Source organism: Jaculus jaculus, chromosome 3, assembly GCF_020740685.1.
Source record: "Jaculus jaculus isolate mJacJac1 chromosome 3, mJacJac1.mat.Y.cur, whole genome shotgun sequence".
Classification (NCBI taxonomy): Eukaryota; Metazoa; Chordata; class Mammalia; order Rodentia; family Dipodidae; genus Jaculus; species Jaculus jaculus.
In genome coordinates this window covers 170,256,699-170,284,313 of record NC_059104.1, presented here as the reverse complement: position 1 = coordinate 170,284,313, position 27,615 = coordinate 170,256,699, and positions in this window count along the sequence as shown.

Genomic DNA, 27,615 nt, shown 5'->3' with positions numbered 1-27,615 from the left:
TGATGTTGGCCAGGAGGTGATGTCTGCCCTCTGCTTATGCCATCATTTTCTCCTGCCAGCATGGAGCTTCCTCTTGAGTCTATAAGCCAAAATAAACCTTTTGTCCCCACAGGTTGCTCTTGGTCAGGTGTTTTCTGCCAGCAATGTGAACCTGACTACCACATCAAGCCAAAAACATAAAACAAAAAACCCCTTATCTAAGATATAAGATATCTAAGATATAACAATTACAATAGGAGATAACAGAAGACCCCTCAGCCTCTTAGAAAGAATATATGCAACTTACAGGTAATACAAGGGCTTGGGCCTAGTAGCCTCTGCAAATGCATCTTTGGTCAATATGACCTCCATCACACATAGTACCCCCGGCATTAGGCAAAAACTTTCGAATGCTGAGGAGGCCGTGGGCATGAATACTTCTTGGTTAGGGACTTTTAAGCTTTGACTATAAAGTATTCTCCATGGGCTCACTTGTTTGATTTTTGTTTCCCAACTGATGGCAAAGAGACCCTTGCATAGGCATGTGTACATGCATACACACACACACACACACACACACACACACACACACACACACACACTTGTAAATAATTTCTTTTTAAGAGCTGAAGCATCAGGTAGCAGGAACAACAACTTCCCTGAGGACTAACGACAACCTTTTGGGCTCCCATCTCTAATTTCCCACCACAGCCCCCAGGTACAACTGACACTGGGGAGCAAATCCACAAGTTCCCTGGTTGACATAGAAGCTGTGTATTCCGCTTTAATGACCACTGTGACCCAAAGGTATCATAGGGCCAGGCCTGTTACAGGATTCCTACGGAAGCCTGTGCATGAGCTTTTCCTACAGTCACCAGAGAGCAGCCCACATAACTGAGCCTCACACTGTGTTTCTGCCTGTGCCCGAACTTCTAAATTCCACTGTTAGGAAGGCTCGTAATGCAAACGCTCCAGCAACCGGTTCAGAGAAGCCCCCAATGTAGGTAACTGCCTTCACCGCCACCTGATGTTCATCGGGGTTAAGTCCACAAAGGGTGAGTCAATTCCCTTGAAGTCTATGAACTCCTGAACCAGGTGATGTGGGCCGATGGGATTCTAGTCAAACCTAAAAACGCCTCACCTGTTAAGGTTCTTTTGCAAGCAGCACTCTTGGTGGTGGGAAACGCTGAAAAGAATACAACCTGTACTTCATAGATTTGTAAAGTACAATTTGATCTGGCACTGTCAGTCCCCTTGTCATATGCCTCCTCTGCCAGTAATAAATAAATAAATACATACATACATAAAAGCTCATCTCTGAAGAATAGCATCTTGTTTGATATACGGGTTCTCAATGAAATGGTCCAGGACATTCACCCCATAGGGAATAATCCTTGTATTCTTTTAAGTGCGTGGTTGGCAGAATGTAGGCAGCTCACTGTCCTTGATCGAAAAGATGCCTCCTTTGGCATCCCATTGAAAGCAAATTACAATTACTTCTTGCCTTTCAGTGGACAGATCTCCAATCAAAAAACACTGTTCTGGGCTGGAGAGATGGCTTAGCCATTAGGGCGCTTGCCTGCAAAGCCAAAGGAACCAGGTTCTACCCTGCAGATCCCGTGCTAGCTAGCCAGGCTTCTCTCTCTGAATGTCTTGTCTGTATGAAGGGGCAACTGTGCAGCCTTCTACGTTCTCCACAGGATAAATCCTTGTTTCAGCTGACTCTCAATGGAGGACCAACTAGTAAGATGCCATCTCGTCTTCATCAATTTCTATAGTCACAGTTTCTTCTACATCTCCCAGTATCATATCCAAGTGTTGGTCATAAGCATGCAATCTGCCAGTCATTTCTCATTTTCACATAAATTTGTTCATGCAGGCTGAGCCTGATGAGATCTGGGGGCTCTTCTACAGAATTGGTAGTCTTGCTGATTGACATCGTCCACCATGTTCCAAACCCTTGGTTCCCATAGTCTTTACCAGCTTAAGATAGTTTTAAAGTCCCAAATCTTATCTGAGATTTAAGATAGTCTCTTAGCTGTGAGCCCTGTAAAATCCAAACAAGTTATATACTTCCAATGTATATAGGCATGGAGTAAACCTTTTCAACTGGTATAAGGCATAGCAAGGAGAGACTGTAACAGTGCAAACTCAATAACCATCAAGCAAACATCTGCAGTTCAAGTCCAATATCATAACCAGTGACTGACAGTCTCTGGATTTTCCAATTCCTCCCCTCCAGATGAGCTGAATAGCCTGGGACAACTTTCATCCTGAGCCAACATTACAACATGGTAGCTCTTGCTCAGTCCTCGCATATCTAAAATATCTTTGTGTCTCCATGCAAACGGTCCATCTTCCAATGGCTCTACTGGCCTCTCAGGGTCATCATGCATTGCCTATGTGTCATGTCTTAGCAGCAACTCCTGGAACTATGTACACTTCAAAACATACCTTCATGCATTTTTCATGCTTCCAAAAAAACAATACCAGGTATGCAGAACACAGCCATATTCTTAATTCAGGAATGAAATAAACTGTGACCTTGAAGTAGGTTCCTCATTATCTGATCACCTTTGGAAAGAGTGCATTCTTACCATTCAGTCTTTCTGGGGTGAAATCACCTCAGGCATTCTCTCCATGGTTTTAATGTTAAGTAGTTTGGCCATCTTTCGTAAGATTGGTAATATGTTTGACAATAGCAGCTTCACTGACCTAAAACCAATTTAAGTGCTTGTAATTTTAACTTGCCTGTAATTTTCCAACTTTAAATCTTTTTTTTAATAAGCAAGACTTTTAAAACATTTATTTTTATTTATTTGAGAGAGAGAGTCTGAGAGAGAATGGGTATGCCAGGGCCTCTAGCCACTGTAAACAAACTCCAGATGTGCCACCTTGAGCATCTGGCTTACATGGGTACTGGGAAATAAAACCTTAGTCTTTAGGCTTTGTAGGCAAATGCCTTAACTACTGAGCAATCCCTCCAGCCCCAATTTCTCGGTCCCATGTCATTAGCCAAGCACATCAATCCATTACAAATTTAATCTTGATCGAACCCTGAGCATAGGCAGCAGAATGCAGCTGCCGTTAGGCCAGTAGCCCAGTTCCAACGGAGTCCTCTGCAGTCCTTCCTTCCTCTTAGAAAGTTCATAAGTTGAGCCTCCAAATACAATTCTCTCTGTACTTAGTATTTTTAAACTCTTTTTAAAATTTTCATTTATTTATTATTATTATTATTATTTTGGTTTTTCAAGGTAGGGTCTTACTCTAGCCCAGGCTGACCTGGAATTCACTATGTAGTCTCAGGGTGGCCTCAAACTCATTGCGATCCTCCTACCTCTGCCTCCCAAGTACTAGAATTAAAGGCGTGCACCACCACACCCGTTTTTTTTTTTAAAATCTTTTAAAAAATTATTTATTTATTTATTTGCAATGAGAGAGAGAGAGAGAGACAGACAGACAGACAGTGATAGAAGAGAAGTTGATAGAGAGAGATTGGGCACAGGGCCTCTAGCCACTGCAAACAAACTCCAGATTCATGTGCCCCTTGTGCATCTGGCTAACATGGGTCCTGGAGAATCGAACCTGGGCCCTCTGGCTTCGCAGGCAAATGCCTTAACTGCTAAGCCATTTCTTAAGCCATAATTTTCAAACTCTTATCAGAATAGTCCATAATACTTGGCTTACCACTCCAGAAGGCATCTTCAGTTGCAAGTACCATGTTTCCCATTCCTCCAGCAGACAAATTCCAAAAGACCAAATTGCACATGGCCAGATTCACTGTGCAGCAATAGTCCACTCTCTGGTACCGATTCTGTCACAGTTAACTTCAGTAGCTGTTATGAACTTCCAAACCAGGCACGGTTTATGGGAGGAAGGGACTTATTGAAGCATACAGATGCAGGGGAAGTTCCATAATGGCAAAATAAGTTGACCACTTGTTATGGTTAAGTTTGTGTCAACTTGATCTATTTAGGAATCCACAGACATTCCTCATAAGTGGGTCTCTGAGGTTGCTTCCAGGAAGGATTAACTAAAGGAAGAATCCTTCCCCCAGGATGAGCCCTTCTCCCAGAGAGGGTGGCCCCTCTTGGAGGGGAGGTTTTATCAAAAGAAGCTCTGGGAAGAAAGGTATTCTCCTCTCCTCTCACATGGCTGACAGTGCTGCTTGCTGCTTTCCAATGTGGATGGAAGACCAGCATGGACTGAAGAGCAGCGTGAAGTGAAGAGTTATGTCTCTCCAGGACTCCTCCAGGCCTTCAGTGCCAGATTGGGACTGCTGAGGCATCCAGCCTCGTGGACTGAGCAGCTACCAGGTTCCTTGACTCTCAGGCCTGTAATCTGCTGTTGTTGGACTGTTGTAAACTAATCCAATAAATTCCCTTTTAATACAATTCATTCTATCAGTGCTGTTCCTCTAGAGAACCTTGCCTAATGCAAATTATGGTACCAGAAGTGGTTCTAGAGAAACAGAATGGTAAGGATGGATTTCCCTAGTGGCTTGATGCTCCCTGGAGTTGGTTCTCCAACTTCAGCGTCACTAAATACTCTACTGGTGATAAGGAGAGCACTTTTACTGGTAAGAAGGAGGGCACTAATAATCCATGGTGTGAACCATTTAAAGAACTCTATGAGATAGATGTATTTGGTGATTCTGAGTCATGTCTTGTGAAGAGCAAGGAATTTAGTGACTCTGTATGTAGAGCTTTTGATTATTTGTGGAAAAGTAAGATGAATGATGATGCTGGATGGTTCCTTCTAGTATCTCTGAATAAAATACTGAAAGAAAAGCAGAAGCTCAGAAAGGAGAATTCAAGCTTCAGACTCACATACATGATCTGAAGGTTTCTAAGGGAGCCCTGGAGGAGAGTCTCCTCTCTAGCCAGAACAGCGCACAAATTGCAGAAAACCAAACCCAAGCTCTCACTGTGAGATTGGCTAACTTGCAATGTGAGCTCAATCCCTAGGCTCACCGGCTATCAGAAGTTAAAGTGAGGGCACTGATTGGAAAAGAGTGGGACCCTGTGACTTGGGATGGGGATGTGTGGGAAGACCCTGAAGAACCTGGGGACACTGAACTGTCAGATTCTCAAGGAGTTGTTTACATGAGAATGTGGCCTCCCCTCTTTTCAGGGCAGTTGCATCCCCACCCCTACACCCAATAAATTCCCTTTTAATATAGTTCATTCTATTAGTTCTGTTCCTTTAAAGAACCCTGATGAATACACCACCCTTTCACAGATCCAAGTGAAGTGAAAAGCCACCACCAACATCATAAGCAAGCTCACTGCAGGAACTCCCAGGCAAAGCTCAGCACTTCGCGTATTTTAGGCTGAAATTCAGATCTGCCCCCAGTGACACCTCCTCCAGCCAGGGCAGCTGGAGATCTAAATTACAAACTTTAATAAAATCCCTGAATCAATTGAGGGATGTCCATTCAAACTATCATAGCTAGGAATTCTTATTCGACTACTTGGAGAATTCCTTTTTTTTTTTTTTTTTTTTTTTGGTTTTTCAAGGTAGGGTCTCACTCTAGCCCAGGTTGGCCTGGGATTCACTATGTAGTCTCAGGGTGGCCTTGAACTCATGGCGATCCTCCTACCTCTGCTGGGATTAAAGGCGTGCATCACCATGACCTGTTACTTGGAGAATTCTTCAACCTGCAGTTTATTTCCTCAAAGCAACTAGGTCACATGGCCAAGGGATAGCTTCTCTGTGTCACAGCAGTCACTTGTCAGGTGCTCAATGAAGCCTAGAAGCCCGGGGATGGCACATATGTCTGCAATTCTAGCCCTTGGGAGGTAAAGGAGGTAGGACCAGGACTTCAAAGCCATTCTCATCTACACAGAAACTTTGAGGTCAGCCTGGGCCATATGTGACCCTATCTCAAATAGCGATATTTCAAAATTTAAAAAGGAAGCCTTGAAATTTATACTTGAACAACCAATCACTGTGTATGTGCCGCACGAGGTCATAACCTTATTGAAATAAAAGGGCAAATACTGTTTGACTGCTGGGAAGTTAGGTAAATATCAGGATACATTATTAGATAATTCTAATGTGACTCTGCAAACACGAATTTTAAACCCAGCCACCCACAGATGCCGAGTCTCCAACCTTACATCATCATTGTGTAAAAGTTCTTGACGCCATCTTTTTCAGCAGCCAGACTTGATGGACCAACTGTTCAGCCATTCACTTTGGAAACTCTTCACGGATGGGGACGCTTCATGGACAATGGAAAATTCCACGTTGGGTGCTGCGTTGCGGATGTGAACTGTCTGCCCCAAAGGTTCATGCGGTGAAAGCTTGGCTCCGAATGCAGTGACGTTTGCAGGTGGGGCTTTTGGCCATCAGATCACGAGAGCTCTGAGTTCAACAGATTGATCCGATGGTGGACTCATCACTTGACAACATTATTGGGAGGTGGTAGAAATGTTAGTGGGCAAGGCCTAGTTAGAGGAAGTGGGTCACTAGGGACATGCCTCTTTTCCCCTGCACGAGTGGCCCCCCTCCTTTCTGGCCCCCAGAGCTGTTGCCCGGTCACTCCCACTGCCATGATGTGTTCCCATCCCAGGTAAACTTACCTGCAAAGCCTGCTGGCCAGAGCTCAATACATCAGCATCCACATAACGCTGGATGCAAAGTGGTACATGCATCCGAGATCCTGCCCAGCCTCCAGGGACGGGAAGAGGATCTGGCATGAGCAGGCTGCCTCGCCTGATGTGCATTTGCAGTGGGGAGGGGACTTGTCTCGAAGAGTATGCAGCAGAGTCCCCCCGGGCACCATGGCATGGGCGTCATGGCCTATGCACACAAATAAAAACTTTAAAATGTCCTACCCAACATATGTCAAGAGACTAGTTTAACATGCCTCTGGCTGCCAGCTGGAGACACTCTTATTGGTCACAATAGCAACAGCCATGTGCACAGTTCTTTATGGCACAAGGTAAAGTCAACGTAACCCGCCCCTCAACTGCACAGTGTGCCCTGCCACAGGGCAGGAGCGGAAAAAATGTCACTTTTAAATTCAAGCTGCTAATACTTACCCTGTCTTTACGATATAAGTTTCTTAAGAACAGTCACACTTTTGAAAATTCAGATTTTAGATTAAGGATTGCTAAATGCTATGAAAGAAATAATCAGGATAGCAGTTTAACTTTAAAACTTACATGATAAATCTAAAAGCTATGAAATTATTGAGTCTTAGTTTTTTTTATATTTTTTTGTTCATTTTTTTATTTATTTACTTGAGAGTGACAGAGAGAGAGGGAGAGAAAGAGACAGATAGAGAGAGAATGGGCACGCCGGGGCCTCCAGCCACTGCAAACGAACTCCAGATGTATGTGCCCCCTTGTGCATCTGGCTATCGTGGGTCCTGGGAAATCAAGCCTTGAACTGTGGTCCTTAGGCTTCACAGGCAAGCGTTTAACCGCTAAGCCATGTCTCCAGCCTGAGTCTTAGTTTTTATAGCATATATATATATATATATTTTTTTATATATATTGATATGTTACCATTGGCTTACAAATAAGTACTCATAAATTAAAAATATTAAATTATGCCAGGGATATAGTTCAGTGGCAGAGTACTTGCTTATCATACCTTTCAGTAGGTTCAATTCCCAGTACCAGCAAAGCAAAAATATTAAAATAGTTCACTGTGTATTTGGCTATTTGTATGCATCAGCCATTGGTAAACAAGTTTGGTTCTGAAATTGTCTATGAATAGCGCCTAGTATGTGGAAGATTTTCAGCTTGAGAATTTTTTTTCCCCTTGAAATTATTTGAATAAATTTGTTTTATTTCCCTAGTTGTTCCCCCTGCAAAAAAATAATAATAATAATTCAGGTCCATTTCAGTTTATAGTCCAACTAAAATCTTAAAGGAAAAGATATCTCCTTTCTCTTTAATCATATTACATGTTCTTGGACATATATCTAAGGCTGGCCAGTTACTGTCATGTGTTCACATACGTTTCATGTAATGTCTTTATATGTTTTTCTATTCGAAAGCTACATAAGTAAGTCCATGGCCACTAAGCACTCTGATTGTACAATGTACACATATGTGTTTTAAACGGCTAAGGACATTTTATAATGTAGCTAGAATAGCCTGTCTCTGCACTTTGCGTTTGAGCGTCATACAATGTACGGTGTAGTGTGTGTGCTGATGTGGTGCCCCTGAGCTCCCCTGTGGCTGCTGGAGCAGAACTTTGGGTGTCTCCCTCCCTCCCTCCCCCGCCTGTCTTTCCTTGCGACACAGTGTCCTATTGACTCTGCCGCTCACTGCTCATTTGCAGCCCTTGATGTTCTCCCGTCTCCGCTCCCCACAGGACTGGGGTGGCAGGTGCGCGTGGCCATGCCCAGTGGTTTCCATGAGTCTGGGCAGTCTTATGCCCCAAGGCCCTCATGCCCTGTGCAGTAAGTGTACTTAACCATTGAGCTCTCTCTTCAGCCCTCTGAGCTTTTGACTTTTAAGACAAAATTGCTTGTTCATGCTTTCTGCTATAATTGTAGACAGACGTTTTAACAAAACAAAAATGCCCACATTAATTCTCTCTTTTTATTTTTATTTCTATTTATTTGTTTATTTATTGGATTTTCGAGGTAGGGTTTCACTCTAGCTCAGGCTAACCTGGAACTCACTATATAGTCTCAGGGTGGCTGCGGCGCCACCACGCCCGGCTAATTCTACCTTTTTAAGTTGTCCTGCAGAGAAACAAGCAAGGGTGCTGTTTTCCTGGTGAACCGGGTACCAGCACAAGGGTGAAGGAGATCAACACAGAGAAAAATTAACTTCTACCAAATCAGATATCCAGAGACTCAGAGGCCCCCAACACCTCATCACTGAAGCAGACCAAAAAGGAACCCAACATGGCTCAGGGAAATTTTGCGGAAGAGGGGGCAGAAAGAATGTCAGAGCCACATGTTGGGTCATGATATGCAGAGACATTTATCCTACCCATAATTGTGGGCTGACTCCAGAATGCATGACCCATATACCTCAACAAGGAGGGGCCAAGGGGAGGGGGTAGGTCACGGATCAGCCTAATAATGGTACCAAACTGACTGTATTTGCTGAATACAAAACTAATTAATAAAAAATAAAAATTTTTTAAAAAGAAAAAAAAAATTAAAAAAAAAACAGACTTGGGCTGAAGAGATGGCTTAGTGGTTAAGGTGTTTGCCTGCAAAGCTAAAGGACCTCAGATTGATTTCCCAGGACCCATGTAAGACAAATGCACAAGGTGGTGCATGTGTCTGGAATTCATTTGCAGTGGCTGGAGGCCCTGGTGCACCCATTCTTTCTCTCTCTCTCTCTCTCCCTCTGTGTCTGCCTCTTTCCTCTCTTGCTTTGTTGGGAGCTATGAGCCTAACCTCGGCCATGTTGACAGAAACCACCATGTTGTGAGTTAAGTTTCTATTTCCTCATCTAATGATCTATTACCAGAAATGAAGAAACCGTTACGCCTGGGTGATCGCCTCCCCCGGTGCTGCCAGTAATTGATGAAGAAACAAAGAAATTACATTTAGCCAGTAACCCTGTGATCTCTGGCCTGAATATGACTCCTTCCCCCTACAACCCTATATAAACCTATGTGTAAAAATAAAACTTCGAGACCTTGACAAACACCTAGCTTGGTCTCCTTCTTGTGTCTGTTTGCCTTTCCCCATTCAGGTTTACTTCTCCTCGGGTCTCTGTTGTTTCCCCGCTGGCCGGGGCATTGCTTTCTCAAACACATAAATGATTTTTTTTAAACAAAAATAAAATAAAATAAATTGTCCTACAGATGGAATTAAAAGGTCAAAAATTTTCAGGTGATGTCTAAATGCTTATTATAATGGCTTAACTCTTTTTTTTTTTTTTTTCGAGGTAGGGTCTCACTCTAGCCCAGGCTGACCTGGAATTCACTATGGAGTCTCAGGTTGGCCTCGAACTCACAGTGATCCTCCTACCTCTGCCTCCCAAGTGCTGGGATTAAAGGCGTGAGCCACCACACCCGGCTGCTTAACTCTTTAGTAAGTTAATTAATTTTACTTTATTAATAAGACATTGGACTGTTGATATGTTCTGCCTGTGTTTTACCTGTTAAGAAATAATATGTAGGCTGGACAGAGGGCTAAGAGCATTTTCTGTGCAAGCATGAGGGACTGAGGAGGCCTGCAAAGACCACTCAAGCTCAATCCTTGGAACCTATATAAGCAGCAGGGTATGGCCCTGCACATCAGTAACCCCAGTCCCATAGGGAAGCAGAGACCCAAGAATTACCGGAGCTCACAGAAGAGTGGCAAGTTTTAAGAGACTCTGGTTCAAATAGAAATGGGCAGAAAAGTGAAGGAGCTGGCACATCTATAAACACACACGTGCAAATAAATGATCAGTATTTGTACTCATGTATTTGTGAGAGGGGAGAGAGAGAGAGAGTATAGCATGCTAGGGCTTCTTGCCCCTTCAAATGAACTCCAGATGCATAGCGTTATATGGCTACTAGGGATTTGAACCCTGGCTCTCCAGACTTTGCAAACAAATGGCTTTAACTACTGAGCCATCTCCCAGCCCAATAACTTTTTTTAAAAAAATATTTTTATTTATTTATTTGAGAGTGACAGAAAGAGGGAAGGAGACAGAGAGAGAGAGAGAGAGAGGGAGAGAATGGGCGCGCCAGGGCTTCCAGCCACTGCAAACGAACTCTAGATGTGTGCACCCCCTTATGCATCTGGCTAACATGGGTCCTGGGGAATGAAGCCTCGAACCGGGGTCCTTAGGCTTCACAGGCAAGCGCTTAACTGCTAAGCCATCTCTCCAGCCCCCCAATAACTTTTTTTAAAAACTATTTTATTTATCGAGAGAGAGAGAGAGAGAGAGAGAGAGAGAGAGAGAAAGGCAGACAGAGAGAGTGGGTACACAAGGGCCTCTAGCCACTGCAAATAAACTGCAGACACACATGCCATCTTGTGCATCTGGCTCGCGTGGCTACTAAGAAATCAAACCTGGGTCCTTTGGCTTTGCAGACAAGCACCTTAACTGTTAAGCCATCTCTCCAGCCCTCTCATAATGGCTTCTTCTGCCATTATGGAGCTTCCCCTAGATCTGTAAGCTTCAAATAAATTCTGTTCCTCCTATAAGCTGTGTCTAGTCTGGAGGTTCATTCCAGCTGTCAGCCACAACCACCCTCTCTGATTGCAAGTGATGAGAGTCATTAAAGGTAGCCATGAATCCACAGGGCTTTGCAACTAATAATAGACGGGGCGATCCAAGCTTAAAAATAAGTCTTCAGAAAACTTTCAGAATTTTTGCCAACAGACATTGTATCAGCACTTGCACTCTTACAAGCTGAAAAAGTGCATCTGCTTATTACTATGTTCCCGGGCAGCCAACCAAGCAACTGGAATAATACGTGCAAAATTATCCTTCCAGAGCAGCTCAAGCTGGTTTTGAAAGGCATTTCATTTTTACAGGATTGTTGAAAAGTCCAGAGTACTCTAGCACATTCCACACGTGCTAACGTTTCCTCGAAGTCCTTTTCTGTCTGTGGGTGCAGAACCACGATTCATATTTGCAAGGTGAGAGGGAACGCTCCTGGTACCATTGTCATTGAAGATGTTCTGTACAAAATGACACCCTGGACAACCTCCAAAGGTTCTGGATAGAGGGCCTCAGACTCCATGTAAAAGCCAGACTCTGGCTGGGCATGGTGACGCACGCCTTTAATCTTAGTCCTTGGGAACAGAGGTAGGAAAATCACCGTGAGTTCAAGGCCAGCCTGGGACTACAGAGTGAGTTCCAGGTCAACCTGGGCTAGAGTGAGACCTTACCTCAGAAAATAAACAAACAAACAAAAAAAGCCAGACTCTGCACAGGGTGTCCGTAATCCCAGGGCACCTACATTGAGAAGGGAGGTGGAGAACGGAGAATCTCCCAGAAGCTCTTGCATCGAGCAGTGAACAGTGAGAAACCCTGCCTTAAAATGCGGTGGAAGGAACGGCCCAACTTGTAAATTGTCCCCTGACCTCTACACAGCTGTTCACTGACTAAATACTTATGTGTCAATAAAAAAGCCAGGAGTGGTGGCACACACCTTTAATCCCAGTGAGAGGGAGTCATGTAGCCTGGTTATGTAGTTTAGGGTGACTGGACCCCAAAAGTAAAGGCAAGGAATTTCGGCTCTCAAAATCTCCACTTTGCTAGACATCAAAGGATGATTTGGCTTAGCTCTCACCTAAAAGATTTCCCTGGATTTGTTTTTCCAAGAGCAACCTGAGTCCCTCCTGGGAGGGAGGTCCCCTTTCCTAGAATTTAAACCTGACTCTGGCATCGTGGTTGGTCAAGTTCAGCCTCCAGAGCTTGGTGTCCTGGATGGCCTCTTCCTGAGCCCGCCCCTAGCTCAAACCTACCAGCCCTCCCTCTAGCTCACCTGAGCTGGAAAGGGAAGCCCCCACAATCAGGTTATAAGTAAACACGTGCAGGGCTCAAGCCTCTCTCTTGGCTGGCTCCCGAACTTCAAGCTTCTGGTAAGCTTCCCTCATCTCAGTCCAGAGATGAAGACCGCCCCCCTGACTCCCACATGGGCTTTCTTTTCTTAAAAAATATTTTATTTATTTATTTAATGAGAGAGAAAGAAAGAGAAAGCCAGATGGAGAGGCAGAATGGGCGCACCAGGGCCTCTAACAGATGCATGTGCCACCCTATGCACCTGGTTGACATGGGTACTGGGGAATTGAACCTGGTCCGTAGGCTTCACAGGCAAGTACCTTAACCATTAAACCATCTCTCCAGCCCCCCACACAGACTCTCTCCCCCCTCTTACCCTCCATATGGCGGGACCTCTCTGCACATTCTTCTGTGGTCTATGGATTTTAATTCTTTAAGTTCACAAGATAAGAATCCAGGGTACTCTAAATTTGTTGTTGAGCTGGCATTTATTAGTGTATTGGCAATGAACCCCAAATTTCTGTTTCACCAGAACTTGGGAGGCTGAAGTATACAGATCACTGAATTCAAGGCCAGATTGGGCTACAGACCAAGTTCCAGTTCTGCCTGGACTAAATTGAGACCTTGCCTCAAAAACAAAATCTCTACTGTAAATGGAATAATAATAGATAAACATAACTTGCAATATCATATTCTTTTCAGTAATACAAGAGTCAATTTATAAGTGATTGATCCTTTAAAATAATTCAACTAGTTGAAGATTCATGGTCACGTTCACATACTCTTAAATATTAGTACAAGTAACAATAGCCAGGAAATTTAGGAATTCCACCTCATTAGGCTTTCTTTTTCATTTATTTTTTAAAAATATTAATTAAAAGTTCATTGGGCATGGTGGTGCATGCCTTTAATCCCAGCACTCGGGAGACAGAGGTAGAAGGATTGCCTTAAATTCAAGGCCACCCTGAGACTGCATAGGTAATTCCAGGTCAGTCTGGGCCAGAGTGGGACCTTACCTTGAAAAACAAAAACAAGCAAAAAAAGTTCACTGGGAACTAAAAATACCATATTTGCATTTTTAGTTCCCAATGAGGTGGGAGAAGACCACCCCTCCTAAGTCATCTTTTAACTAAAATTCAGGGTGCAATTTTATCAAGGGCTGGCTTTGATGAAGAATATTAGCTGCGCATGTATCAGCTTCCAATGTCTTTGTTTTTTCCACTTCATGGCTGTTTATTTGAGAGCGCTCCTGTTAAACCCCAGCTGATGCCAGCGCATACCTGGGGGACAGTTAAAACAGAGCTCCGCCTGATAAAGGACAGGCACAGGCAAGATTTGATGGCTTTGCTTTCTTCTCTCCCCTTTCACCTCCTCAAGCTCCAACTCACAGGAAATCCTGAACGGCAGCTGATTTCCAAATGGACTCTGACCCACCCAGCCCACTGTCCTTGTGAGGGCTTCTGTTATGCAGCATGCTTAGAATGAGTCCCTTGGGGCTGGAGAGATGGCTTAGCCATTAAGCACTCGACTGTGAAGCCTAAGGACTCCGGTTCAAGGCTCGATTCCCCAGGACCCACGTTAGCCAGATGCACAAGGGGGCACATGCGTCTGGAGTTCATTTGCAGGGCTGGAGGCCCTAGCATGCCCATTCTCTCTCTCTCTCTGCCTCTTTCTCTCTGTCTGTCACTCTCAAATAAATAAATAAAATTTAAAAAAGAAGAAGAAGAATGAGTCCTTCGGCTGGGAAGGACTATGGGAAATCCATAGTCACTTGCAGTGGTAGTTTGGATGGTTGTCCCCTAGTAGATTGAGGAGCTTTTCTTCGAGCTTGTGACTTATTACATTTCCAGCTGCCTAGCTGGAGGAGGTGTCACTGCGAGGAGGATCCTGGAGTCCAGCTTTAAGGTGTGTGTTTGGGGCCGGGTCTGAATTCCAGCTTAAGGTACGCAGAGTACTTGAGTTCTGCCTGGGGTTCCTGGAGCGTGCTTGCTTACAGTAGTGCTGGTGTTATTTCTCGCTAGGTAGACATGTGAGAGGGGGCCAGCTTCTTCCGCCATTGTGGAACTTCCCCTGGATCTGCAAGCTTCAATAAATCCTAAGGATCCAGGTTCGATTCCCCAGTGCCCGTGTAAAGCCAGACGCACCAGATGGCACATGCGTGTGGAGTTCATTTGCAGCAGCTGGAGGCCCTGGCATGCCCATTTTCTCTCTCTCTCTCTCTCTCTCTCTCTCTCTGTCTCTCTTTTATCTCACTCTGTTTGAAACTAAATCAAAATACTAAAATAAGAATAATAACTAGCTACAGATGATTGGGCTTCTGCGTGAGAATGAAAATACTTAGTAGCAGAGGCCAGTAAGTTAAAAAGGAGACATAAAGGGAAGAGAAAGGAAGGGAGGAGGGTACTTAATAGGTTGATATTGTATATTTGTAAGTACAATGATTGTGATGGGGAGGTAATATGATGGAGAATGGAATTTCAAAGGGGAATGTGTGGGGGGTAGGGAGGGAGGGAATTACCATGGGATTTTTTTTTTATAATCATGGAAAATGCTAATAAAAAATTTAAAAATATATATATCAACCAAAAAAATAAGAATAATAAATCCTGCTCCTCCCATAAACTGTGCCTGGTTTGGGAGTTCGTCCCAGCCACCTGAAGCTGGCTACTACACACGTAGAACACGCTCTTCTTCAAGCCAGCATTATCAGGCGCCCACAGATGTAAGGTCACCCTACTGCCACCAGGCTCACACTACGGATCAGGGCCCTGAAAGTCCTTGCCCTGTGTGCCACAGGGAAAGATGAACTAATTAAAACACCAGATGCCCACTCCGCAGAAGATAACCTTTCTCGGCATTAAAACAACTAAGCTGTTTCAGTGATTTTCTTAGAAGATGATGAAATGAGAAACATCGGGGGTTATACAGGCTGAAGCGGGGATAGGCTGGAGTGCGTGGAGGAGTGTCCGCCCGCACAGCCATTTCGTGTACAGGTTAGAAAAATACTTGTGTCCTTTTTTTTTTTTCTTTTTAAAATATTTTATTTATTTGACAGAGAAAGAAAGAGAGAGAAGGGGCGCATCAGGGCCTCCAGCCATACGCCCCCTTGTGCATCTGGCTAACGTGGGTCCTGGGGAATCAAATCTGGGTCCTTTGGCTTTGCAGGCAAATGCCTTAACCACTAAGTCATCTCTCCAGCCCGGAAAATGCTCGTGTTCTTTTGAATTAGGACAGTAAAGCACCTGGACGATGCGGGCGGAAGGGACACCTAGCTCGGGGATGTAGGGCAACCGAGCTGCTGGTCCCGGTCTGCAGTAGGCATGTGCAGCCACCAGGGGGCGGAGTGCACCTCGACCGCTGACCTTTGTGAGCGCCCAGACTGGTCTTTCAAGGTGGAAATGAACTTCAAGCAGGCCAGAACCTTGCTTCCTTTGACTTGTGAGAAGTGAGTCATCCGGATGAAATGAGAGAAAAGCACCTTAAAGTTCAAGAACAACTTCAACGATACATATACACAGTCGTTTACTCATAGAGTCCCCAGATAATCAAACAAAGGGTATTTTAAAATAGTAATTCTGGAGAGGAAATTAGGAAGTGTGGGGTTTACCAACAGAATTCTATTTGTTTTTCAGATTTTTTTTTTTTTTTTTTTTCCGAGGTAGGGTCTTCCTCTAGCCCGGGATGACCTGGAATTCACTATGTAGCCTCAGAGTGGTCTTGAACTGACAGAAATCCTCCTACTTCTGCATCCTGAGTGCTGGGATTAAAGGCATGTGCCACCACACCTGACCTTCAGTTTTTATTAGAGAGAGAGGAAGCAAAGGGGAAAGAGAGAGAGAGAGAAAAAATGGTCACATCAGGGCCTGGTGCAGCTGCAAACAGACTTCAGACACATGTGACACTTTGTGCATCTGGCTTTATGTGGGGGCTGGGAAATTGAAGCCAGGTCGACAGCAATTGCCTTTAACCACTGAGCCATCTCAATACCCCCCCCCCCCCGCAGAACTCTAACAAAGGCTGCTGAATCTCTGTACATTGAGTAACTTATAAACAAGGCCGTGTTGTGTATCGGAGCAGCAAGAGGAAGCCCCACGGTTCACAGACGTGAGGAAGCACCTGGAAGCGACTGCACACAGGCCACTTGGCAGTGCCGCTCAGAGTTTCCTTATATTTACTTTACAGAGCGTCATCAGCCCTCCAGATCTGTTTGTTTCACATCTGCAGATCCAATTAACAGCAGATGGAAAATAGCTAAAAGGAAAGAATGAGAGAGGGTGTGTGTGTGTGTGTATACATCACACACACACAAAGAAAATTTGTTTTCTTGTCATTATTCCCTAAATAATACAGTATGACAACTATTTACATATCACTTACATTGTATTAGGCATTAGTAGTAATCTAGAGATGATTAAAGTATGCATAGGTAATATGCAAACACTATTCTATTATTATTATTATTATTATTAATTATTATTGGGTTTTCCAGGTAGGGTCTCACTCTAGCCCAGGCTGACCTGGACTTTTCTATACAGTCTCATGGCAGCCTTGAACTCATGACAATCCTCCTACCTCTGCCTCCTGAATGCTGAGATTAAAGGCATGTACCACCACACCTGGCTCACTGTTCTATTTTATATAAGGGACTTGAATATCTTTGGATTTTGAGGTCCAAGGTGGATCCTGGAGCCTTGAATTCTGTATTTTTTTTCTTGTTATCATGACAAAACACCTGACAAAAGCAATTTAAGGAAGAGAGGGATTTTCACTCCCAGTTTAAGAGGATACTGTCCGTCGGGACAGGCAGGCATGTGGGCAGGCGCATGCGGCCGCTGGTGGCCTTACTTCAGAGTCAGGAAGCAGAGAGCAGTGAACGCTGATGCTCGGCTTGCTTTCTCATGTTTATAGTATCGGACCCTAGCCTATGGGATAGAGCTACCCATATTTAAGGTGGGTCTTCCCACCTTAACGAACCCAATCTACAAATGCCCTGATGATAATCATGCCCTAAGGTTTGTCTTTTAGATGGCTGTGGATCCTGCCACATTAGCAATCTGTATAACCAACACAAATACTGAGGGACAACTGTAATAAAATTCCTTTTTGTTATTGTTTTGCTTTTTGTTGTTATGGGGGGGCTGTTTCTTTGCTTGCTTGATTTTTGAAATAGGGTCTCCCTGTCTATCCTAGGCTGGCCTTGAATTCATAATCATTCCTGCTCCAGCTTCTGGCTGGCTGGGATCATAGGTGTGCACCCCTACATCTAACTGTAATAGATTCTTCAAGCCTTGATTAGAAGTCTTGGTATTGAAAGGGCCCTTAAAGTCTTTATGATTACTAATTTTTGAACTGATGTGGATTTGTATATTACTAGGCCTTAATTCCGTAAATCAGCAGGAACCTTGTAGGCATTCAACCAAGGATAGTTTTTTTTTTTCTTTCTCTATCCCAAACATTTTGAAGAAAAGGCTTGAGTAGTGTTTAAGTTTGTATTAACAATGCAGTTTGTTCCTCAAGCTTATTTACACACATAACATTTTGTTCTCCTATCGTAAGAATGTGAAGTTTACCTTTTACCCAAAGGTTTTAACTCAATTTAGTTTCATCTGTTCCATTTGGAGATTGTTTTTTTTTTTTTTCTAGGTAGAAAACTGTTAAAAGATTCATCCCATTTAAGATTAATTTCTTTAATGTATTTAAATATATTAACATAAATTACAGAGTGCAATTTACAGCTCAAGTCTCTTTGTAAACACGGTGTACTGATAGTTGGAAGTTTTTGTGTCTCCCAGCCTGAGGGTTTTTCATGAAGTGCTGAGACATTTAATTTCTTCACTTCTTAACTTTTCTCCTGGAAAGACACTGAGTCTCTTCACCTTAGGTGTTGTGGTGGTTTGATTCAGATGTCCTCCTTAAACTTAGGTGTTCTAAATCTAGGTTCCCAGTTAGTGGCAAGGAATTGGAGTCTCTTGGAGATGATATATTGATGGGGGCAGGCTTGTGGGTAATCCTGCCAGCTTCCCCTTGCCAGTGTTTGGCATACTCTCCTGCTGGTGTTGGCCAGGAGGTGATATCCACCCTCTGCTCAGGCCACCATTTTCCCTTGCCATCAGGGAGCTTCCCCTTGAGTCTGTAAGCCAAAATAAACCCTTTCCTCCCGTCGGCTGCTTTTGGTTGGGCATCTTGTGAGCATTGATAAGGAGACAACAACAGATGTATATGAGCTCTTAGAGGTCTCTTGAAACCAGTACAAATGGGGACTTCACAGAAGTTGAGACATTTTTGTTGCATTTTCTACAGGCCTACAGAGGAGGCCTAATTCATTCCAAAGATATCAATGATATCAAGTATATTTCTTTGCCCTCCATGGCATATCTAGGCCACTCATCCAGAAACAGCGAAACTGTAGTTACCTATGGAGTTCTAGAATCTCCTTGGATTCCCTATTCTCAATCCTTGAGTTTGTATCAGTTCAAACTCCATGGGCTTTTTTACAAAGGGTGGAGATCTCTCATTCAAACAATGGCAATTATTGCATTGTTGGACACTTGGAGATTACGTAGTGAATTCCAGGTCAGCCTGGGCTAGAGCAAAACCCTACCTCAAAAAAACAAAAACAACAACAAAAAATAAACCACAGGTTCCCTGAAGAAAATATATAAATATATACATATATATTCTCTAGGGGGTGTACCTTTCCTGTTTTGGTGAAAGGCGTATCACTGGTCTAGAATTTTGCTTCTTGGGAGTCTCTAGAGAAAATTAATTTCTCTGGGCCTTAATTTGAAAAGAAAGAAAGCCCTCTAGTTTTGGACTAGATAAAACACCATCCTAGAAACTAGAAGCATTCATTCCAAGAGACAGAGACCAAGCTCTTCCATTCTACTCACAGCAAAGGCCACAGTTGCCCGAGAGGAAGCAGTACCCACTGATTTCTACTTCCTGATGCCCTCTGGGCGATCTCAGCCAGCTTCTCCTAGAAGCCCTGGTGCTGAGCTGGTTAAAAATAGATGTCAGGGGTGGGGAGGGAGGGAATTACCATGGGATTTTTTTTTTATAATCATGGAAAATGCTAATAAAAATTTTAAAAATTAAAAAAAAAAAGATGTCAGAGTCGGGCATGGTGGTGCACGCCTTTAATCCCAGCACTCGGGAAGCTGAGGTAGGAGGATCGCCATGAGTTTGAGGCCACCCTGAGACTACATAGTGAAGTCCAGGTCAGCCTGGGCTTGAGTGAGACCCTACCTCGGAAAAAAAAGAAAACAAATGTCAGAACCAGGCAGATGCTCTGTGGAGACCCAAATAGACTGCCTATTGTTCATTACCTGGGTTTCCCTGGTGGAAAAAAAAAAAACAAAAAACAGCTTGAGACCAGAAGTTTCCTCCATGGGGACTTCTCTTGGAAGGCGATTTCAGGGTGTAAGAGTGAGGAACTGGCAGGCTGACCAGCTGTCCCTGGTTATGGGGAGCTGGGGGGCTTCCTAAGATGTGACTTTCAGTGGTAAATGGAAGTCTCAAGTCTACTGAGTGATCAGCCACTCTGCGAACCCAGGGAAGGAGGGAAGGCCCGTGCAAGGCTGCGCTTCTGAATCGACTTGATCCTCCAGGGTGGAGTGTGCCGCAAAATTGTTCACCTGTGGGGTAGATGTGGAGAGACTGGCCCTTGGTCTCCCATCCACAAAGAGTCAAGCATTCCGCCCTCGGGATGTTAATTCCTCTCACATTCAGGGCTCATGCACCCAGGTGCCGGGGAGCCCCAGAGGCATTTCTCATGGAGGCGGAAGAGAAACAGGACAGCTGAGAGGAGAGCTGAGCCAGGCCTGGATGCTGGGGCAATGGCTGGAGCCAGAACTGGACTGACAAGGTGGGAAAAGTGCCCGGATGCTTGAAGCTTCGTTTCACCTGCCTTTACTTGGCTCGTATTTGAACTCAGCTGGGGACCATACTCTCTCGCTGTTAGCTTCCACCTAGGTTATTAATTCAAATGAGATAAAACTCTCCACTCTTTTTTTTTTTTTAATTTTGGCTTTTTGAGGTAGGGTCTCGCTCTAGCCCAGGCTGACCTGGAATTCATTCACTATGTAGTCTCAGGGTGGCATCGAACTCACAGTGATCTTCCTACCTCTGCCTCCCAAGTGCTGGGATTAAAGGTGTGCACCATCATACCCGGCTTCCACTCGGTTTTATTTATTTATTTATTTATGTTGGTTTTTCGAGGTAGGGTCTAACTCTGGCCCAGGCTGACCTGAGATTCATTATGAAGTCTCAGGGTGGCCTCGAACTCACGGTGATCCTCCTGCCTCTGCCTCCCTAGTGCTGGGATTAAAGGTGTGCACCATCACACCTGGCCACAGTAAGCACTCTTACACCTGCTGAGCCATCTCTCTCCCCAGGTCTGTCACTGACTTTTCAGATAGGAGGAAGTTTATTAGCACAAGGCTTAACAAACTTATTGTGTTATATTTTAGCAATTTGTTATACAAAACTTTGTTTTAGGGGGTAGGGTTTCAAGGAAGTGTCTTGGAATTAATTAGTGCTGGGATCAAAGACGTGCACTACCACACCCAGCTTCATAACTTTCTTATTTTTAGAAATAAACAAACCAGGGCTGGAGACATGCTAAACAGTTAAGGTGCTTTCCTGCAAAGCTTATGAATTCATGTTTGACTCTCCAGGTCCCACATAAGCCAGATGCACAAGGTGACACAAGTGTGCAAGGTGACACAAGTGTGCAAGGTTGCACATGTGCACAAGGGGGCACACGCATCTGGAATGTGACTGCAGTGGCTGGAGGCTCTGGTGCTCCAATTCTATCTCTCCCTCACTCATCTCACTCTCTAACATAAAAAAAAGGCGGGGCTGGAGAGATGGCTTAGCGGTTAAGCGCTCGCCTGTGAAGCCTAAGGACCCCGGTTCGAGGCTCGGTTCCCCAGGTCCCACGTTAGCCAGATGCACAAGGGGGCGCATGTGTCTGGAGTTCGTTTGCAGAGGCTGGAAGCCCTGGCGCGCCCATTGTCTCTCTCTCTCTCTCTCTATCTGCCTCTCTCTGTGTCTGTCACTTTCAAATAAATAAATAAAAAATTTAAAAAAAAAGGCCAATCTGTTGGGCTTGCCTAAAAAAAAAATTGTTAAAAAAATAGGAATAAATAAGCCAGGTGTGGTAATACACACTGTTAATCCAAGCACTAGAGAGGCAGAGACAGGACTGCAGCTGTGAGTTCAAGGCCACCTTGAGACTACGTAGTGAAGTCCAGGTCAACCTGGGCTATAGTGAAACCCTACCTTGAAAGACATAAAAAAAGGGGGAGAGTAGAGAGATGGCTTAATGGTTAAGGCATTTGCTTGTGAAGCCTAGGACACAGGTTCAATTCCCCAGTACCCATATAAGCCAGATGCACAAGGTGGCGCATGTGTCTGGTGTTTGTTTGCAGTGGCTAGAGGCCCTGGCACACCTAATTCTCTCTCTATCTGCCTCTTCTCTCTCTCTCAAATAAATTTAAAAAAAAATTTGGAAAGGAAAAGAAAACTCAGAAATAAAAGTAGAACAGTAACCTCGTTCAAATTTGTTATTATGGATTTGTTTTGTTTTGATTTTCAAGGTAGGGTCTCATTCTAGCCCATGCTGACTTGGAATTCACTATGTAATTTTAAGGTGGCCTCAAACTCACGACAACCCACCTACCTCTGCCTCCCAAGTGCTGGGATTAAAGGTGTGCGCCACCATGCCTGGCTTATCATGGAAAATTTTAGAAGTAAACAAATGTAGAGAATTGTATAAGAAACCCCCCTTTGTATCAACAGTCATCAGCTTTTGGCCCCTCGTTTTCCAGCCCCCACAGGTAAGATGGCACATTGCAGCAAGCAACAGAAAGCTTGGCGTGTGATCTTAAACAGAGGCGCTACTCTCCTAGATTTCACAAGGTCCAGATATGTATGTCCTCCAGGGCTGATGCAGAACTGAATAATGTCTTCAAAAATTCAGGTCCTCTTACTGTTTTGTTCTTGCATCTTTAGAATATGGGTGCAAACCGGCTGCGAAGCCTCCGAAAATTGTATCATCGCTACGGTAAGGGAGGATGCACAGGGCGTGAAAACACCAAGTGACAAGGCCAGTTACCTTGGGTTTCCACTGAAAACCTTTTCCTAGAACTCCCCACTCCCAACAACCCCCCCCAAAGGTAAAGTCTTACTTGAGCCCAGGCTGACCTAGAACTCACTATGTAGTCTCAGGCTAGCCTCAAACTCACAGCTATCCACCGACCTCTGCCGCCCGAGTGCTGGGATTAAAGGCATGCGCCACCACGCCTGGCCTCCCAACAGCTTTTCTAGGCTAGTACTGGGTCACACAGGGTCTCTGTTGGCTGCAAAGGGGTCTGGGAGGCAAGTCTTTTTAGTTGGGGACACAGCCACCCTGAATTAAATCGCTTAGATGGAAGGTACCCCTTCCTTATCGCCCTCTTCTTCCGTGACTCCTTGGTTATTATTTTATCTAACAAACATTCACTGACTCCCTGTCAGTCCCAAGGTCAGATCCTGGTCTCTAAACAGGAATCAGAAGGCGATTTTTTGCTTTTTGAAGAGAACCTAGTCTAGCCTCCAGCTAGAAGCCAATCCAGAATGTCTAAACTTGATAAAGCCACTATTTAAAGATGGAGAAGTAACCCTCGAAGACATAAAAACCAGAATTGTTCAAAGGGCTCGGTTGCCCCTGGAGACTGGGGGGGGGGGGGAGCAGAGAGGTGGAGAACAGATTGTTGACGGCATTATTCACCGCATACGCTTCTCTCCTGCTGGGAACCAACGTAGGTAACATTTGTACCGTGTGCGCATGTGTCAGTGAGAGAAGCAGTACGTATGTGTGTAGGGGTGCATATATGATTTTGAAAAAAAAACGTTTAATTCTGAAAAAATAGTTCAGTAAATATCTTTTGTGCACAATGAATTGTTGCCATTTTTATTTATTTTTTTTAGTTATGTTTCCATGAATTTCTGTGTAAGATTTCTGATCCAAGTTGAAGAGTTTAAGTGGCTTGGCACATGTAAACCACCAGCCACATGGTGGGCACTCAGTACACATTAGTGAGAAACAAATTAATCACCCAATGCTTTCTTCAGATTCCAACCCCTTCCCCGGGGCTGCCGCAGAGACGCACAGCTCTCTCCCCACGACGTCCCTCTGGGTCTTTTGTGGACACAAACCAGGCTGGCAGCGAGCAGCTTTTGTGCCAATGTCAACTCAGGTTTTTTTTGGCAGTGTCGATTTGGGATAGATTCCTAGAAATGGGTAAATGCATTATGCAATTTTGCTGGCTATTGCCCTGTTCCCCTCCCAAAGGGGCTGTGCCGTTTCCCACTTCTGCCAACAATGCTTGAGTGGGTTGCTTGCCCCTCACAGCCTCTCCAAGATAGGTCAGTGTCCAACCACGGACTGTGTGCTCCTCTGATAGATGACAATCAGCTTCCCTTGCTTTCCCTTTTCTTTCCTTCTCTTCTGTTCCCTTCCCTTCCTTCCCACCCTGTCTTTTCTCCAGAGCTGGGAATGGAACCCAGGGCCTTGAGTAGACCAGGGCAGCATCTTACCACCATGCTGCGTGCCCAGCCCGGACATGTCTCAGTGTCGCTTGAGTTTCCATTTCTGCCCTCGCTGCCCATCATTTCCCTTCGCCATGCGTCCACTATGAACGTCCCTCGCCCGCAGCCCACACTTCAGCTGGTCTGGCCGCCTGCTCTTTGGCCGCAAAGGGTCTGTACCCTCAAGTCACCTTGGCCTTCCGGGACCATGGCTGCCTCAGGGACCCATTCATGCCGTTACTGAGCACAGGAGCAACCCCTGGAATTGCCCACCGTCTCCTCTCTGTCCCCACGAAGTGTCAGTGACCTCCCTGTGAAAATCAAGGCTGCTTACACCACGGCCCGCGGAACACGGCCCTTGTGGTCTCTGAACTGCTGCCTCCAAATCCAAAAGCACCCAGGAAGCAGCTCGACCTCAGGTCAAGCAGAGCCCTCCTGCGCCCCTTTCTCCTCCCAGGAGCCAGGACTTCTCCATCCACCCAAGCCCAAAGCAAAGCGTCCGCAGGTGGGTCACCCTTCCTTTCACCTTCCACTTCCTGGGCCTCTGGACCCCCACTGCTGGAGGGAGACAGCATCCTCCGTAACAGCCACTGGTTCAGCACATGTTCCGCATCTTTTAGGATAGCAGGCCGGCACCTTAACACCCCAGCCTGGCACCATCCATGTGCCTGTCAGGTACGGGTGGCACCCATTGTAGTCTCAGTGGATCCCATGGGAATGTACCCATGGCCGTCCCTTCTTTACCATAAAGACTGACACACACACACACACACACACACACACACACACACACACACACACACACCCCGGGGCTGAGGCGATGACCCAGTAAGCTAGAAGTCCTGTCTGGTCAGCCCGCCTTGGTCCCGGCTGAGGTGGGGCAGGCAAGGCTACATCCGGGGCCTCCGCAAGTTCCCGTGGGGAGAGCCTAGGCTCCAGGGTTAGCTGGGGTCCGATGCGGTCAGGTGGTCCGCTCTTCTCCGGGGTCTCTGTAGTTGGCCTGCTAGAGGGTCAGCGGAGGGAGTAACAAGATTGGCCTTCGCGGGTGAGAGCCATGCTGGAACACAGCTCTCCATTCTGACCACTCTGCTGCCTCCATTGGCCGTGGAATAGCTGAGAACAGAGGGTGGATCAGAGCTGAGAGAAGTCCTATTTTTCTTTTCTTTTCTTTTAGTTTTTCAAGGTAGGGTCTCACTCTAGCCCAGGCTGACCTGGAATTCACTCTGTAGTCTCAGGGTGGCATTGAAATCACGGCGATCCTCCTACCTCTGCCTCCGGAGTGCTGGGATTAAAGGCATGCGCCACCACGCCCGGCTAGAATTCCCATTTTTTTTCCTGGTGAACATCCCTGGGAGACACAGGAGTCCTCAGACTCAGTGCCTGCGACCGTGGAGCCATCCACGTACCTCTTCCCATCCCTTTAGCGCCCTGACCAGCAGCGAGTCACCACCCTGCGGGAGCTGGAATCTGTGTCTGTCTTAGGTCACTTCTCGCCCCACCAGAGGCTCCCAATCCTGCACTACTGTTTGCTCACAGAGGAAAATAGCCGCAGTCTATTTCCACTCACACCAACCAACTGGTAAGCCTGCTGGTGTGTGTTCTCTTCCTCCAACCTCTGGCTATAGGGAAGCCCCAGGAGGCCCTAAGTGGGAACTACAGGGGGGGGTATCAGTGTGACAGACCACTTGAAAGGGGCTGAGCCACCTGCCTGTGTGACTCATTTACACCCCAGGCCTAGATGGGCCATTTCCATCCCGTGATGGATTGCCGCTGTGCCTGCCCAACCTTATCGTGCCTTGACGGCCCCAGTAATACCCAGCTCACGAGAGGCAGCTGCAGTCTCATAATTACTTGATGTCCACCCCACTGTCAGTCTCTGCAAGGGCTCAGCGGCACACCAAAAGCTGCTCTTTGCATGCGTACTTCTTCAATGCTGAAGGCCAGGCCTAGCGAGGATTAATGCCATGGGTCTACCACCGGGGCTTGTCAGAGACTGCGCCCGGCATCCCTGTCTCCATGGATACTTCTAACACTGTGGTGGCAGTAGATTTGCTCGCCCTGCAACCTGGGCTGGATGCAGTGACCTCTCTTCCTCTGGGCTGTGCTTGAAATGGTTAGACTTCTGACCACTCGGTAAAGGCACTGGTATAGCGGGGTTCTTTTATTTTTTATTTTTGTTATTTTTATTTATTTATTTGAGAGCAACAGACAGAGAGAGAAAGAGAGAAAGAGACAGAGAATGGGCGCACCAGGGCCTCCAGCCACTGCAAACGAACTCCAGACACGTGCACCCTCTTGTGCATTTAGCTAACGTGGGTCCTGGGAAATCGAGCCTTGAACTGGGGTCCTTAGGCTTCACAGGAAAGTGCTTAACTGCTAGGCCATCTCTCCAGCCCTGGTATAGTGTTTTAAAACTTTTTATTTATTTGAGAGAGAGAGAGAGAGAGTAGAGTGTATGGGCACCCCAGGGCCTCTTGCCACAGCAAAATCCAGACACACACACAGCATTTTGTACACCTACCTCTATGTATGTTCTGGTGAATTGAACACAGGCCAACAGGCTTTGCGATCAAGTGCCTTTGACCACAAAACCATCTCCCCAGGCCCTAGTGATCATCTTTAAAAAAATATTTTGTTTACTTATTTGAGAAAGAGAGAGAGAGAGAATGGAAGCCTCTAGCCCCTGCAAATGAACACCATATGCATGGGACACCTTGTGTTTCTGGCTTATGTGGGTCCTGGGGAATCAAACCTGGGTCCTTAGGCTTTTCAGGCAAGTGCCTTAACCACTAAGCCATCTTTTCAGCTTGGCAGCATATTCTTAAAAATATTTTTATTTTTATATATTTATTTGAGAGCAACAGACAGAGAGTGAGAGAGAGAGAATGGGCGCACCAGGGCCTCCAGCCACTGCAAACGAACTCCAGATGTGCACGCCCCCTTGTGCATCTGGCTAACGTGGGTCCTGGGGAATTGAGCCTCGAACCAGGGTCCTCAGGCTTCTCAGGCAAGCGCTTAACCGCTAAGCCATCTCTCCAGCCCCGGCATCATCTTCTTAATGAGGCATATATTACCTCCAAAATCCTAACATCACACTTGCCATATATATCTCACTTAATGCTTAGGTAGAATAGCTTGTACCTCAGAAGGGAAATCACCCCTCATCTTAGACCCAGGAACTCTGAAACCTTCCCCTAGGCAGCAGGCTCCTGCATGGTTGCCAGGTTTCTCAGCCTTCATCTCACGTGACTTATTAGGACATTCAGAGTAATGCTGCGGCCCTATCTCCCAAATGGCACCATGCGATAGACCAGAGCGACCCTCCACAGAAAGTCAGGACCACTAAGGTCTTAAGCCGACGGTATTATGATGAAAGCGGACAATCGCCCCTCACTCACACATCTGCTTGCAAACAGCTTCTAGCTCTCCTTCCTAACGGGGATGGAAAAGGATTCATTGACAGAGTGAAGGCCTCATGCCAGAGGCCGGGCAGGTGGAGTTCAATAGGGACACTTCATGTCAGTAAGAGGTGCACTCAAAACCACCAACTGCACCATCCGCCACAATCCAAATGGTCCTTACAGACATGAGTACAGGGAAATTAACCGGTGGGTATAATGGGCACTAGCAC